Here is a 15944-nt window from a genome sequence, read left to right as displayed (position 1 = left end):
ACTTACTGCATCAAGGCTTCACTTTCTGGATAAAATGGTGATGTCACGACCCGACTCCCAGAGCTGTGCGGGCTATGGCTGCTGGAGAGGATGATAGCAGAAGGGCACTGGAGGAACACTAAGCATCCCTCTGCCATCATCCTCCCCAGCAGCCCACACAGCTCTGGGAGTCGGGTCGTGACATCACCATGTTATCCAGGAAGTGACATCACCATGTTATCCAGGAAGTGAAGCCTTGATGCAGTAGTAAGTGCAGGGAAAAAAGCACTTTATAAGCATTTCCCATAATAAGTGTATAATGGCGATTTGTATAACGTTTGGAGGGCAATACAATAATTTAATTAAAACTTTCCCCGCACTTCTCCTCTGAGAACCACTACCCCGTAAAGATGAGCCTTTGGTACATAGGGCTGCTGTAGTGAATAGTGTTAGTGTAATACACTGGCATCAGTGAAAACAAAACTCATCTTGACTTACAAAGCTGTCCTTATGTTGTCTTTGATTTGAGATAGTGTTAAAACACAGCCCTGGCTCTTTCTCAATCTCAGTCGTTTTTGGCAGTAAATGCACAAGTACAGTGATATTTGAGCCATAACACCTATTTTATGTGGTTTTAGAATTACATATATTTTGTGCTGGCTTTGCTCTTATAAGACGACTGTTCAGCTTTTAAATGATGACCTCAGATGTACAGTATGGAGGAGTGTGGGTTACTTGACTACTTCTAGCTGTCTTGGTGAAATTTAGAATTTGTTTTCATTTAAAATGTATGGTCAGAGTTAAGGCTAAAGCCTCATATTCCAGTTTTCGTGATATTTGCAGAATTCTGCGAAATCCAATCCACAGTGGACTATTGGTGTTAACACAAGTAACGCATTTATAAGAGACTCTTCTAACTCTGTAGGAGGCGAGCAGGAGCCTAGATTGAGATAATCTTGCTTACACTTGCGTACTTTGATGAATATTAACTGATATGAATACCTTACTTATTCCGAGTATTTATTTATTTTTTTTCAGATCTGTAATGCCTTGAACAGAAAAATTTAGAAGTGGGGAACCATAGTTTGCACCTTTTTACAAAGACCCATACCTCTACAAAACTTCACGCGGTAAGTTGCAGCTCTGGTTTTTTTTTTTCAGTGTGTTTATACTGTAGGGTTGGACAGAAGTCGTGGACAGCTGTTCTTTTTGGGAGGTTTTGTGATAGGTCTCTTAGACCTTATTCACACGTTCAGTGATTTTCAAGGTCTATGGATGAAGTCCACTATCTACCTCCATGATCCATGAAAAAACATCCGTGACTGCTTCCATTTTCCATCCGTATCCGTGTCCGTGTTTTTCATGGATCTGTGTAAAGCTTTTTAAATTACACGGATTACATTACATACGTGTTTTTCACATATTGCATGGATGTCTGATCCGTGCTATCCGTGAAAAACATGGATCTTATAGACTTCTATGGGGGGATCAGTGCCATCTATTTCTTTCATGGAACGGATTGCGGATCGGTGGAAAAAACGGAACATGTGAATAGCTCAATAAAAATCACTGGGCTATATCATCCGTGATCACGGGCAACTTCATGGAATGTGTAAATAATTCCTTACTCCCTTTTTAGAGGACTTGGCACATTTAGTACAGTGATCCCTCAAAATATGATATTAACCCCTTCCCGCACGGGGACGTAACTGTACGTCCTCGTGCCAGTGGGGGGCGTTCAGAGCGCGGCGACACCGCTCTGAACCACCGCGGTCCCGGGTGCTGTTAGACTTCAGAGAAGCTTTTCCCTGGTGTCTAGTGGGGAGATCTCTCCCCCGTGATGTTGTCACGGAGGAGCGATCTCTGACTGGTGTCGGCTGAGGTCTGCGCCGTAATGGCGCTGATCCCGGCTCTGCATTCGGTTGCTTCCGGCTGCAGCAGCCGGAAGCAATTGAGTGCCTATCTCATCGATCTATGCTGCATATCTATGCAGCATAGATCTGTATGAGAGATCAGTGTGCTTATACTAGAAGTCCCCTTAATAAAAAGCTCCCTCCCCTAATAAAAGTCAGAATCACCCCCGTTTCCCATGTTGTAAATAAAAATAATTAAATAAACAAACTTGTTTGGTATCGCCGCGTGCGGAATCACCCAAAATATTAATTTATTGCATTCCAGATCTTGTACGGTAAACGGCGTAAGCGCAAAAAAATCTCAAAAGTGCAAAATTGTGCATTTTTGGTTGCATCAAATCCAGAAAAATTTTAATAAAAAGCGATCAAAAAGTCGCATATGCGCAATCAAGGTACCGATAGAAAGAACACATCATGGCGCAAAAAATGACACCTCACACTGCCCCATAGACCAAAGGATAAAAGCGCTATAAGACCAAAGGATAAAAGCGCTATAAGCCTGGGAATGGAGCGATTTTAAGGAACATATATTTGTTAACAATGGTTTGAATTTTTTACAGGCCATCAGATACAATAAAAGTTAGACATGTTACATATAGAGATGAGCGAACCTCGAGCATGCTCGAGTCGATCCGAACCCGAACTTTCGGCATTTGATTAGCGGTGGCTGCTGAAGTTGGATAAAGCCCTAAGGCTATGTGGAAAACATGGATATAGTCATTGGCTGTATCCATGTTTTCCAGACAACCTTAGAGCTTTATCCAAGTTCTGCAGCCCCCGCTAATCAAATACCGAATGTTCGGGTTCGGATCGACTCGAACCCGAACCCGGTTCGCTCATCTCTACTTACATATCCTTGTAATCGGAACGACTTGAGGAACATATGTAACATATAACATATTAACATATGTCAGTTTTTCCATAGGACACATGGCGTAAAAACGAAGAATTGTGGGGGGGGGGTTCAATTTCACCGCGCATATAATTTTTTTTTTCTGGTTTCGCAGCATCTTTTATGCAAAAATTCAGCCTGTCATTGCAAAGTACAATTAGTGACGCAAAAAATAATGGCTCATGTGGGTCTGTAGGTGTAAAAATGCAACTGCTATGGCCTTTTAAGCACAAGAAGGAAAAAACTAAAATGTAAAAACGAAAATTAGCCTGGTCCTGAAGGGGTTAATTGGTTCCAGGATGACCATTGTATGTGGAGACCAAAATTCTCTGGAAAACTGGCCCAGGTAAAGAGCAGCACAGGACATGGTAGTATCACACTATACTCTGAGAATCACTACTAGACAGCCAACCTGTGCATGCATTTCAGTAATACTGGGGTTTTACCAGTAAAATGGCCAGTTTCATTGGTCAATTATCTGGTTATTTACATGTGCCGCAGATCCTGACTGTAGCATTGTAGGTTGAGTCTGGTCTCAAGTTACGATGGTCCAGAAAGGAACATTGTATGTTGAAAATATTGTATATTGAGGGCTTTGTAAGTTGAGGGATCACTGTACTTACATGACATTGATTTCCATGGGACTTTTGTGATGCTTTGCTTCCCTTGTGGTAAAGCTGATGATCTGAGGATCCCACCCTGTGATTGTAAAAGCGATCTCAAATAGGATTTATCCAATGCTGCCTCAAGCTACTATTTGTATGTCTTTACACTATAACCAATGGGGTCTGGGTTGGATGTACACTGCAGAAGACCCCTGTACAAGCAGTGTGCTGGACCCACCCTCAGAGCTGTGTAAGGGCTTGGTTTTTTTGTGGGGTGAGTATCAGATTTAATTGGATACATATAATGTTTTGACTTTTTTTGTTTAATAAATTGGGCCTACTTTTTTAGTTGTTGAGAATGACAACAGTAGAGGGTGTAGAGCCAACTCTCAGCTTTCCCTCCCAATCTTCCACCCCTGTGTAGTTGTATGTGGTGAGGCTGGATGATGGACCATGGGTCCCTTTCATTGTACAGGGGTTATTCTGGGATAAGAATAATCGCTACTTGCAAAAACAGCATGTCCAAGTCTCAGGTTGTGTGTAGTATTACAATTCACCTCCATTCACTGTATTAGAACTGAGCTGCAAAACCACATCCAAACTGCAGACAAGAATGGCGCGGTTCATGGAAGAAAGCAGCTTTATAAGCTTGGATAGCCCCTTTAAGTACTATAGCTGGCAATGACAATGGTAGGCATAGCAGAACTCCTCATGGAAACATTTCACAGGAGAAGAGAGTAGTTAGTGAACCAGTGTTTGTAACAGCTGTCAAGGCCCCCTGCCCCTGGGACCTTTGTGCAGCCAAAGCCACAGGCAATACGTCTGCCCAAGTGATTATTCTTTATTAATAATGTCATGTAATCCACAATTAATGATACTATATCCGTGCACACTGTTGGGTGCAATTAGAACTCCAGTATAATATTTTATAATATTAATTGCACACCCGGAAACAGTAATCTTGCTTGTTTCTTAAGAAACAAGCAAGATTACTGTTTCCGGATGTGCAATTAATATTATAAAATGTAATCCACAATTATGGACAGACTAATTACTGTGAAGCAGGATTCGCTCTTTTAACCATAGGATAGAGTTAATCATTGATTTATTTCCAATGGTATATTCACAACCTCTGCAAGGTATGATATGGAACACTACGTGCATAGTAAATAAAAAAAAATAAAAAATTCAAGTTTGGATTTATTTAGTATACATGCTGGCATCTTCTACTTTAATGCATTGGAACCCAGGGCCCAATCATTTTAGTGGGCATGATGTGATACTTTATCTCACCTGTAGGGGTGCTGCAGGAGAATTGAACACTTGCTGCCTTGTATTGAAATGAGATTGCCCAAAGCTGACAACCTACAGAAAATTGCTCCTTGGAGTACTTATTATGGAGACCCAGGCAAATAGAAGAATAAAATGGTTTTACTCTGGCAAATGCCTCCTGACTTTATCAAATAGTTGTATTCCTAATATAATTTTTGGTGTACAATTTGTGAGCAAACTCACTGATAGGAAGCTAAATGAAACTCATTTTCCAGCTAGTAACAGCTGCTGTAAGTTAATGCAGCATAGACAGTCAAGAATAAAATTAAGATATCACTGGATGAGGTGCTGCCGCTTAGATAAATTGGTAATGGCAATGAGGAGTGGCCATGCACAAAGCATATGATGAGCAATCTAGAAGCAGCTGATGAATGTTTATTACCTTGACGCGTTTCAGGTCTGGTCCCTTCACCAAGCCTACATTATATAAACCAGTGCTTGTTATAGCTTTGAAATTGAAATCACTTTCTTATATAGATGTATGACTTTTTTTTCAGCATTTCATCTGTTCTCTTTGAATCGTGACAGACATTTCTATGTTGTAACTGTGAAATGTGGTAAACAGGATAATCCCAAAATATAGTTCCTGTGACTCAGAGAGAACATAATAGCCATAATTGTACGCTACTGCTAGTGAGGCTGAGGTTATGTAAACTTCATAGACGATCTGCTGCACTTAAAGGGAAGTGTGAAGAACAGAGGGGCAGAGGGTTGATGTTTGGGCTATCCTTCTTCTGGCCGCGTCACTTTTGTGATTTGCTATTTTTAGTTATAGTCAGAAGTGCCAAGAAAAAGTAAGTTTGGCACAAATGTCTGGCTGTCTGTTTCCACTTTTTATATCTTAACAACAATGCTTGTTTTTATACAGTCTTTATTCTATGCTGCCAAATTGTGCCATAAAGTAGAGACTGCATAAGAAATTGTGCATCCACGTGTGTGTGACACTTGGCTGTCATCCACAGAGCAAGAAATAAGCCCTATGTAGAAATTACTCTGACTATAGTTATATTTGCCTAGTCATTTTGCTTGGTTACTTGATCAGTGAAGGCACAATATACATTATAATGGCACAGCTAAAGCTTTTTATAAAAAAAAATAAAATAAAATGCACACCTCAGCCCAATAGGTACTGACCTAAGTATACAGTAATCTACTCAGCCAGAAGGATATAAACTATAAAATGTGTATACTGTATGGACTGTAGGGGTATGTTCATGTAACAAAAACAAAAATGCACCGATTTGGGTGCGGAAACATTGGGTGCTGAATAAAATACAGTAAATGTTAGCTATAGATGATCCTAAAGACAATACATTACATAAAGCTTGTCTGTAGGCTAAATGAGGGCAGTTCATTATTTAATCTGTAGATGTTTTAACACATTAATAGCATTTGTGTATGGTTTCAGCAATTGCTAAGTTACTGTATCAACTGTATTGATGGCTATCACCTATATTAGCATAGTAATAGGTATAGCATAGTAATCTAGTCACTATGTGTGGATTACAGATCCGTATTTTTGGAGATCGCATCCGCAAAAACCGGATTCCAGATCCCATAGGGTTCTATTGGTGTCCCTGTGTAGGAATTTCAGTACGCACTAGGGCCTGTCCTTTGTGTGTTTTTTTTTTTGTTTTGTTTTGTTTTTTTTATTTTGTTTTTTTTAAATACATCGATCTTGTTTTCTGCCCTCAATTGCAGATCCGCAATCTATGGACTAAATTGTGGGCGTGTGAACAGTTCCATTGATTTAATTATACAAAAGAAGGATCAAAACGCCCCTGTTTTTTTACGTACACAAAAATAAGGTCCGCTACATTTTCATGTACGTAAAAAAAAGTGTTTTGATCCTCTTTTTATAATGTAACTCAGTGGAAAAATGAATGAAAATGGATGTACACAAATGCATCCATTCCATCTGTTTTTCATCAGATGAAAAAACAGTGTGAACCCAGCCTTAAGGCCCTATTCCACGGAACAATTATTGGCCGTTACGGCTGATAATCTTCCCGTGGAATAGAAGGCAACGATCAGACTGCATTGTCATGTTGGCTGATCGTTGCAGTCGTTTGTCTTTCAGCCATGTTGAAAAACAAACGACTGTGATAGCAGCGATCTGCTGCCGCCACTCTGTGGGATAGAAGCGGCAGCAGCTGACCGCCACTATCCTCCATGGACTGCCCGGACGATCTAGCGATCACCCGGGCAGCTCCCTGCGGCCTCTCCCGCACTCACTCGCTCCCGCCGACGCGTGTAATAGCGATGGCAGCAAACGGGGAACGAGGAACAAACGAGCGCTGACAGCGCTCCTTTGTTCCTCACAGTCAGCCCGTAGAATAGGGCCTTTACCCATAGGTTATATTGGAATCGGTTTACCGGATACATAATGATAAGCTTACGACCTGTCAAAATGCAGCTTTAGTTGTGATCAGGTCCTTACGTCTTACTGAATTTATGGGCAACACATGATCAATATACACTCACAGGCCACTTTATTGGTACACCTGTCCAACTGCACGTTGCCACTTAATTTCTAATCAGCCAATCACATGGTGGCAACTCAGTGCATTTAGGCATGGTCAAGACAATCTCCTGCAGTTTAAACCGAGCATCAGTATGGGGAAGAAAGGTGATTTGAGGGCCTTTGAATGTGGCATGGTTGTTGGTGCCAGAAGGGTTGGTCTGAGTATTTCAGAAACTGCTGATCTACTGGGATTTTCACGCACAACCATCTCTAGGGTTTACAGAGAATGGTCCGAAAAAGAAAAAACATCCAGTGAGCGGCAGTTCTGTGGGCAGAAATGCCTTGTTGATGCCAGAGGTCAGAGGAGAATGGGCAGACTGGTTCGAGCTGATAGAAAGGCAACAGTGACTCAAATAGCCAACCGTTACAACCAAGGTAGGCAGAAGAGCATCTCTGAACGCACAGTACGTCCAACTTTGAGGCAGATGGGCTACAGCAGCAGAAGATCACACCGGGTGCCACTCCTTTCAGCTAAGAACAGGAAACTGAGGCTACAATTTGCACAAGCTCATCGAAATTGGACAGTAGAAGATTGGAAAAACGTTGCCTGGTCTGATGAGTCTCTATTTCTGCTGCGACATTCGGATGGTAGGGTCAGAATTTGGCGTCAACAACATGAAAGCATGGATCCATCCTGCCTTGTATCAACGGTTCAGGCTGGTGGTGGTGGTGTCATGGTGTGGGGAATATTTTCTTGGCACTCTTTGGGCCCCTTGGTACCAATTGAGCATCGTTGCAACGCCACAGCCTACCTGAGTATTGTTGCTGACCATGTCCATCCCTTTATGACCACAATGTACCCAACATCTGATGGCTACTTTCAGCAGGATAATGCGCCATGTCATAAAGCTAGAATCATCTCAGACTGGTTTCTTGAACATGACAATGAGTTCACTGTACTCCAATGGCCTCCACAGTCACCAGATCTCAATCCAATAGAGCATCTTTGGGATGTGGTGGAACGGGAGATTCGCATCATGGATGTGCAGCCGACAAATCTGCGGCAACTGTGTGATGCCATCATGTCAATATGGACCAAAATCTCTGAGGATTGCTTCCAGCACCTTGTTGTATCTATGCCACGAAGAATTGAGGCAGTTCTGAAGGCAAAAGGGGGTCCAACCCGTTACTAGCATGGTGTACCTAATAAAGTGGCCGGTGAGTGTATAATGTATGTGTGTGCATATCTTTATAATTTCATCATGATGAGTTCAGGACATGACTGACAACCTTTTGCTTTCTGTTGTATTACTTAATTGTATGATATGACCAATAGTGAGACACTGTGATATTTGTATGTATAATAAATGGTATGGAATAAAAAGGGATTTTATTCTTTACATTGATGCTTTGGTATTAGTAAAACCTAAATGCCAAAGTATCATAAAATCTCAGTAATTCAATGACCTTTTACAAATGAGTGGCTTTTGCATTTGTGCATTTTTGTGGTTTTGTATTGTAAGTATTCGGTCTGCACATTCATGAATTGGTATCTAATAGATTTATCTGTGTAATTTGTATTTCTTTCTTCTCCTTTTTGGTTGATCTTATTGATGTACATGTCATGTTTCCTCCTCCTTCTATTCGCCCCACCCTACCATCTCGCCTAAAACAAGAAGGGGGGAAAAAAAAACAAATAAGAAAAAAAGACAACAAAGTCACTTGTCTGGATGCCAAGTATGTGAAATGAGTTCACTTAGTTAATGCAGCCGGTTGCCATAGAAACCTGAGAGTTGGATATCCCTCCAGGCTTGTTTCAAAGAAATTAACTCTATGCTAGTGCAGGAAACTACTTTAAAGTCCCATTGCATATGTGCTCCCTTTTCCCTTCAACATCTAGATAGAAGTGGCAATATTTTTAATAGTTTCTTTTTTTTTACCATCTAGTAACAAATGTGTCTGCGAATGTGCAAAGGCATTGACGAGGCAGGCCATTCCTGGTAGCTTGGCAGAGATTGGCACCATTTAGAGTAATAGGGAAATTCAGTCAGTGTTTAATGGCAGGGATGCATATATACTTTGTAAGCAGCGCCTCAGAGCCACATCTGTGTGAAAATGCTTTATAGTGAGTCTTAAGGCAAAATCCCCCCCCCCCCCCCAACTTTGGTTGAGGACTCCCTCACTTACACCCTGCCATTAAGTCTCCTTTTACTAGTCATGGTGTTTTCAATATGAGGAGAGAAAGTCAGGGCACAGTTCTACCTTACGAGGCACATAGATGCCAGCAACCTACCAAAATGTAATGTTGCCATATCTGAACATGGACGTTATTGACACTAGTGGTCAAAACTTGGCTAATAACCATGTTCGGGTCATTTCTCAAGGTGTATTAGTCTCCTACTCAAAAGCATGGATTTCTAATCTGTACCCACTGCCCCACCCCAAACTACTATTACCGTGCCTTAGATAAGGTGAAGTTCTTCCCGGATGTCTTTTTCCAACAAATGCGTCACTGTGCCTGTACTGTGTAGGATCACTACGGCACATGCGCAATTGAAGATTTGAGTGTTGGTGACCAGAGATCCGGTCCAGGGGCGGAATGAGAATCGGGGGTGGGGGGAGAATACCACCACAGAGGCTGCATAGGCTTAGGGCACAAACGCGCTAGGCCTTGCGTCATTGACACCGCTACTGAGGAATAAAAGATTATTTTCACCCAAAAGACTGCACCAGCAGTATTTTAGAAAAGACATCTGGGAAGGACTTCATCTATGGAACAGTACCAGTAGTTGGGGGAGGGTGGGGGGGGTCAGTGGGTACAGATTCGCTTTAGGGTACCTTTACACGTACCGGATTCGCAATGGATTTCACGCTGCAAGTTTGCAGTGAAATCCGCTGCAAATCCTGGTAGTGTGAAGTTTTATGGGGTTACATACCCACAGCGGAATTTTCATTCTGCTGCGGATATGTAACCCGGCCTCTCTAACCCCCCCGGCCCCCGGCCCGGAGCATACATTACCTGCTTGGCACCGCGGCTGTGTGTAAGGTTCCCGGCTCCCCTCCTTCCCCATCAGCCAATTGGTGCACGGCAGCACTTATTGGCTGATGAGGAAGGACAGGAGCTGGAAGTCTCACACACAGACGCAGCACCGAGCAGGTAATGCATGCTCCGGGCCAGGGGTTAAAGGGGCCGGGTTACATATGCATAGTGGAATGAAAAATTCCACTGCAGATATGTAACCCCCATAGACCTTCACACTACTTGGATTAGCAGCGGATTTTGCTGCAATCTGGTGCGTGTGAGGGCACCCTTAATCGGCCCCATTTGGCCCGATTTGACCGATTATCGTTCGGTGAAATAGAGAGAACGATCAGCCGATGATCGTGTCATCGGCTGATCGTTCATTTAGGGCCAGACCTAAAATCATCGTTTCCTTAAAATCATCGGTTGAATAGCGGTGCATGGCGGGCGACCGACGATTTGACAAGCAGCAGCATCATACATTACCTGTTCAGGCTTCTCCTCTGCGCTGTCTTCATCCCCGGGTCCCGCGCGCTCTATCTTCAGAATGACCGGTCAGCTGACCGCTGCAGCCTGTGATGGCTGAGTGTCGCCTGTCAGCTGACCGGCCATTCTGAAGATAGAGCGCGCGGGACCCGGGGATGAAGACAGCGCAGAGGAGAAGCCTGGACAGGTAATGTATGATGCTGCAAGGACATCAGTAACAATGTCCCTGCAGCCCTCGCTCAACGATCATCGGGCCGTGGAATAGGCCCAGTAAACGAGCAGCCATCTAGCAGATCGCCGCTTGTTTACATAGTTGATCTGGCCCTCCTCGGCCCGTGGAATAGGACCCTTAAAGTCAATAAGGTCTGTGCCTGTGTGTACTCGTGTACGTCAGCATCTTATTTTGGGTGCCTCGGAAGGGAAGATTGTGGTAGGAACAAGCCCTTTCCTCTCCTCATAAGAAAAACACTGTTCTTGGTAAAGAAATTACTGTAAGTGTTTGGGTTCTGATAAAAATAGAGTATTGTTGTACACAGAATATGTATACAAAAGCAGTTGTTATAGTCTCAAAAGCCTTGCTCACCTTTACGCAAGCTACTGTATACTGACTTCAACCCCATCCTTTACCTTTTTGAGTGTTTACAAAGAGTCATACAGATATTGTGCCACCTCTACCCAGAAGCACCATGTTACAGTGCTTACATTAGATAGACATTATCGATCCATAAAAAAAAGAAATAACCAGTGGCTGTATTGGGAACTGCAGGGCTTCTGAAGCCCTGGCACTGCCACAGTTACATCTCTATTGCAGCTGTTTCCGCTATCTATTGTATAGAGCTCTGGAATTATTAATAATAATAAGATACTGAGCCACTTCTGTTAACATGCATAAGAATAAGTTTACATCACTCTTTTGGCCCCATGATGGGAATCTATGAAAAATGGATGCTGAAGTAAGAAGACTACGCAAAAGAAGTATACGTCTGGGAAATGGGCAGAACGTAGTCCTACCCGTTTAATTCAATGGGACCATAGGCTCCACACCAGGCTGCATCTTGGGGCCTAAAATGTGATGTAAACCTAGCCTTTGAAGGAAAAAACAAGTGCCCATACTCTGTATCTTGCATTCATGCACGGTCACCCTTCTGTTGAGTACAGGTTCATTCCCTCTCTGGATCATTACAGATGCCAGTGAACAAATCCTGACCAATCTCTGCTTCTGATCCTATAGTACCCTTCACGTAAGGGTTAGAAGCAAGTGCTTGTAATTCTTGACTATAGCTAATGCCAAAGTATAGGAATTTTACCCAGATTTTTTTCAAACAAAACATATGTACATTCCTACCAATACTTTATTACAACATGTGCTTTACCTTGTGTCTTTTTTTATTCATTTCTTTTTGCCTGGTTTTAGAGCCTTGCTAATCCCATATAAATATTACTACACAACTGTACTCGGGTCCTTTCTGTCCCATCTGTTTCAGTTTACGATTGCTTGTAATAACATAAAACATGTTAGTTAAATGGGTGACTGTAAAATAACCTAATGTGGTGTTAGTGTTGTAAATCTTTTTCTGTTATACATTTTGAGCAGTTGTGTCACTGCCTTGGGCTAGAATATAGGCTTTGTTTCCTTCCATAATTCATTCTAACCCTAAAGTGTCACTCACCATATCTCCTGGCAAATGTTTGCTTTTCGTTTTCAGCAGCACCTACTTATGCAGGTCTATTATGTGGAGGTTTTCATGTTGTCGTTAAGTGTCAAATTGAATTTCGGCCAATATTTGCATTCACCTGACTGTTCCATTTACCTGATGGTTAGTACAGGAACATAATACTGAAAAATAGCAGTGGCAATTCCAGGATGTAAAAAAATGAGCTAAAACTTGTCGTAGAGGAGCAGAGTTTATCAATGCGATAACCAACTGAATTCTCAGAAAATTCTTTAGATAATTTTATTCTGCAAGTTAAAGGGATACTTCAGGGAAGTTATAAATGTACTTGTAAATGACAAGAAAGTTATACATACTTGTAAATGACTTCTATTAAAAAAAAAAAAAAACACCAAAAAAAACCTAAAGTCCTTATCAGCTGCTGCATGCCCTACCTGAAGTGTATATTCTTTGGTGCTCTCTGCCGCCACCTGTCTCTGTCAGGAACTGTCCAGGGCAGTAGCAAGCCTCCATAGAAATTCTCTCCTGTTCTGGACAGTTCCTGACATGAACAGAGATGGCAGCAGAGAGCACTGTGTCAAACCGTTAAGAACGCACCACTTCCTGTAGGGCATGCAACAGCTGATAAGTACTGGACAATTTTTTAGATTTTTAAATAGAAGTTATTTACAAACCAGGTGATTTAAAACATTTTTTTTTCCTGAGTACCTCTTTAATACTTTTGATCTTCAAATATTTACAAGTGCAACATGGCACAGATAACCACAAATAGAGAATGGCGGCACTACAGGTAAATATAACTGGTATACACTGAATACGATATCCAGTGGTGAGCTGCTGTGGGAAAGGACCCATCAGGTGGTGCAAACTCCAAAAAAAAGTTTAAAGTCCAATGTGAACAAGCTCAAAAATAGAGAGACGAAAAGGTTGCACTCACCAAAGAAGTCTTCATGAGCTTTATTTCTTCATATCAAACGATAAAAACTGGACATGCAGACATGGACACAGCAGCCGCTAGACAAACAAGGAACAGACCGTTTCACGCATAGCCGTGCTTCTTTGGGCCTCCAGGACCTCTACGGAGGTCCGTAGAAGCGTGGCTACACGCGAAACAGCCTGTCACCGCCTTGTTTGTCTAGCGGCTGCTGTGTACATATTAGCACTATGTCCAGTTTTTATCGTTTGATATGAAGAAATAAAGTTCATGAAGACTTCTTTGGTGAGTGCAACCCATTCTTCTCTCTATTTTTGAGTTTGCAATATGGCACAGAGTCTTAGTGGTGGTTGGCAAGTCCATTGGTTTTATTACATTTGCACAGCAGTAAGTAATTTTGTAGTTCTCAGAGCATCATTTTAGATTTATAAAGGATATTTAGGTCACTTGTGTCGGTTGTCTTGATACAGATTTTGACCTTCACTGCGACCTTATCCCTTGCAAAACATTATTAATTCTTCTATCATGGTTGTAGCAGCAATTTGTTCTCGTGAGTCATCCCCTAAGACTCTGAAATGCCCTTATGTACTGATACAGGCACAGTCTCTCTGCAACAAGTAATTGGTCTTCCTATCAGTAATACATACTGTACTTCATAGCTTATGTTGAGAATATGGAATATGCAAGTACTAGCTGATGATACACATACAGAGGTACATTCATAAGCCTAAAGGAGTCTCCCACATTACTGTAAATTGTTTCCCTACTACATATAATTGTTTATTCTGCGCTTGCTTTATCCTTATCAAACCTGGCATGCAATACAGTGGCTAATTACAATGTCTAAGAACGTAATCCTATTGCATGAGGATTAAATAAAAGCTTTTAAGTGCATCCTATCTGTGTGCATAGCAGGACCCAAAGCCTAGCCCTCCAGCTGTGCACAGGCTGGATGCTGTTTGGAGATGACAATGAAATCTATATAACCTGTCACCATGGCTATTTTATGAACAACTAGGCAGCCTAGCTCACAACTGAAGACTACAGCTGACAACTTACTGTTATATGATATCCTGCCTGTCTTTAGTGTAGGGATCTGCTAAAGACAGTAGTGTGGAGAGCCGTTATGTATATTGCAGGGGTGCCAAAGTGATCTTTGTTTGACACCACATTAGGATATGTTCACATGTATTAGACATGCTGCAAATATTTAGTGTATACCCTGCAGATGTGCGGATTAGACGCGTGCAACCTACAGTCATGATACAATTTACAGTGCCGGTCATTTGTCGTAGCGAGGATTAATAAGTCTATATAAGAGGACACCCCTAAGGGCCCTATTACACGGGACGATTATCGTGCGAAAAATCATCATATTGTTTGAATTTAAATGATGATCGTTCTGTGTAATTGCAGGCAACAATCAAAAAATCGCTTGTGTGTCGTTGATTGTTGATTTAGATCTGAACCTAAAATTATGGTTAATCGTTCGCTGTAATTCCACATTCGTTCGCTCAGGTTCCGCATTTGTTCACAAATTGTTCAGTGTAATTGCACGTTCATTGTTTTGCTGGGATCAGAAGGAATAAACCATCATAGTAATGATCGCAATAACGATCATAACTAACGACCAACGGTCTGTGTGAATGATTTCAGGTTAACGATAAACAATCTCGTTTGGGATCGTTAATCGTTAGTCGTTAATCATTAAAAAACGCTCCGTGTAATAGGACCCTAAGGGCCCTATTACACAAGACTATTATAGTGTGAAAAATCGTTATATCGTTTGAATTTAAAAGATAATCGTTCTGTGTAATTGCAGGCAACGATCAAAAAATTGTTTGTATGTCGTTGATCGTTGATTTAGATGTGGACCTAAAATTATAGTTAATCGTTTGCTAATCGTTCGCTGTAGTTCCACATTCGTTTGCTCAAGTTCTGCATTTGTTCACTAATTGTTCAGTGTAATTGCACATGGTTCATTGTTTTGCTGGGATATTAACTATCATAATAACGATTGTAACTAACGACCATTGTTCTGTGTTATATGGTAATCTATTTCAGGTTAACGATAAAAAGTCTCGTTTGCAATTGTTCGTTAGTCGCTAATCATTAAAAAATGCTGCGTGTAATAGGACCCGAAGGGTTCTATTTCACGGGCCGAGGAGGGCCCGATCAACTATGTAAATGTTTACTGGGCCTATTCCACGGCCTGATGATCGTTGAGCGAGGGCTGCAGGGACATCGTTACTGATGTCCTTGCAGCCCTGTCAGGTCTTCTGCTCCGCTCCGTCTTCCTCCCCGGGTCCGCGCGCTCTAGCTTCAGAATGGCCTGTCAGCTGACAGGTCACTCAGCCAATCACAGGCCGCAGGGGTCCCGGCCTGTGATTGGCTGAGCGCTCATCGGACTGATCGTTCTCTCTATTTCACCGAGCGATAATCGGCCGAATCGGGCCGATTATCGTTACTGTGGAATAGGGCCCTAAGTCTATGCCCCCCCCCCCTATGCTCAGACTGCCTCAGGCACAGATGATCATTGCAACTTGATGGTCACAAGTAGTGGAACTGTATATGCTGCGGTATATCATGATTATATTTATATAACCAGTTACCATGACTATTCCATGAACGCAACAGACCTAGA

At 42.0% G+C, this 15944-nt stretch overlaps 1 protein-coding gene across 7 annotated transcripts in view; it reads left to right on the top strand.

Annotated features, from left to right (window-relative positions):
• FAM110B (family with sequence similarity 110 member B) overlaps window positions 1-15944 on the top strand; it is a 119448-nt gene that overhangs the window by 85064 nt on the left and 18440 nt on the right. For all 7 annotated transcript variants that reach the window (XM_069960012.1, XM_069960013.1, XM_069960014.1 and 4 more), the window contains one exon: window positions 1018-1109. The gene's annotated coding sequence lies outside the window, so the exon portion shown is untranslated. The remainder of the gene's footprint in view (window positions 1-1017; window positions 1110-15944) is intronic.

The sequence above is a fragment of the Dendropsophus ebraccatus genome, chromosome 2, assembly GCF_027789765.1.
Source record: "Dendropsophus ebraccatus isolate aDenEbr1 chromosome 2, aDenEbr1.pat, whole genome shotgun sequence".
Classification (NCBI taxonomy): Eukaryota; Metazoa; Chordata; class Amphibia; order Anura; family Hylidae; genus Dendropsophus; species Dendropsophus ebraccatus.
The sequence above is the reverse complement of the archived record's forward strand: the minus strand, read 5'-3'. Positions and strand labels throughout refer to the sequence as shown.